Genomic DNA, 1270 nt, shown 5'->3' with positions numbered 1-1270 from the left:
ATTCTCCCACCATGGGGAGGTGCTGTTGGACTCATCTAGTGGGGGAGAGTCTGAAAAAGCTTCTCAGCTCCCAGAGAGGGGGAAGACAAGCTGGTGCCACACACACATTTTCACAGGGAATCAGGACCCCTGGGGAAAAACTCAAAAGAAGCCCAGGCCCAGGAGTGTCAGAGAAGGGAATCACTGTTTGCCTTAAGAGGTGGGTGAGGGAAACCTGCAGGTCCTTAGATCCCTCCAGCGCCTGATAGAACCATTTGTGGGGAAGGGCTGGGGAAGCGGAGGAGGACAAGGAGAAGGGAAAAAGGGCTTATAGTTGTTGTGTAATCACCATGCTGCCAGCAGAAGGGTCCAGGGGGGTTCAGCACTTTGGCTGCTAGTTGAGGACACAGAACTCACAAGATGGCAAAGCTCAGAGCCCCATTACACGGAGTCAGAATGTGATCAGCGAGGGGGAGCAACACCCCTCCCTTGGTCTCTATGCCAGAGCTCCTATCAGCTCAGTGTCCTTCCTGCAAGCGTGGGCTGCTGAGAGGGTTGCAATGGGTTAAATGAAGGCAGAGGAGGATTGTTCCTCATAGGTTTTCTTTGTGTTGCTCTGTGATCCTGCTGGAGGAAGCCTCATTTGAGTTTGTCTCAGTGGCTTGGGTTGGGCTCAGGTTGTGACCCTGAGCACAGGGGTTCCTGCACTCTGTGCTCTTAGCCCCTCAGGGAGTGGACAATGGAGCTGCTTCAGACGCTGACGAGAAAGTAGCCTAAGAAAGTGTAGCATAAGTGAGAAGAAAAACATTATTGTCACCTCCCTGGTGGTCTAGTGGTTAGGATTTGGCACTTTCACTACCAAGCCCTGGGTTCAATTCCCAATCAGGAAAAAGTGGTCTTATATCAAAAAATCTTCAGTTGTTTTTCACTGGCAATTTAAACAAATCCATTGTTTTTCCTGTTTCTCCTTTCTTCTACATGATGTTGGGAAGGGCTGGGAGACCATATAAAAATCAAAGCTTCCCACTGACTAGGAACAGAATATGGGCATGTTTCCACTATGCACCTCAAAGTCCAGGCTGCATGCCCTTTGTGGAAGCAAGGAAAGAATTAATAAGGATTTGAAGGGGATTTTAATGCATGTTAGTCAGTTAGCAAGAGTCAGGCCATACTGTAACCCTAATGACGTGAGACTTGTAGGAGCAAAGATAGTGCGAGGCGACAGGACAAGAACTGTGTACAAAGTTATTACGACCTTGCAATCACTAACCAAAATGCAGGCTTGCTTTTC

General features: G+C 48.7%; 1 non-coding gene across 1 annotated transcript; it reads left to right on the top strand.

Annotated features, from left to right (window-relative positions):
• The first annotated feature begins 797 nt into the window (after positions 1-797).
• TRNAE-UUC lies at positions 798-869 on the top strand. Its single transcript has one exon. It is a non-coding gene; the product is annotated as a tRNA-Glu (tRNA).
• Positions 870-1270: the final 401 nt, after the last annotated feature.

Source organism: Mauremys reevesii, unplaced genomic scaffold, assembly GCF_016161935.1.
Source record: "Mauremys reevesii isolate NIE-2019 unplaced genomic scaffold, ASM1616193v1 Contig2, whole genome shotgun sequence".
In the NCBI taxonomy this organism is placed as follows: Eukaryota; Metazoa; Chordata; order Testudines; family Geoemydidae; genus Mauremys; species Mauremys reevesii.
Note: the sequence above shows the minus strand (reverse complement) of the source record. Positions and strands in the feature narration are given on the sequence as shown.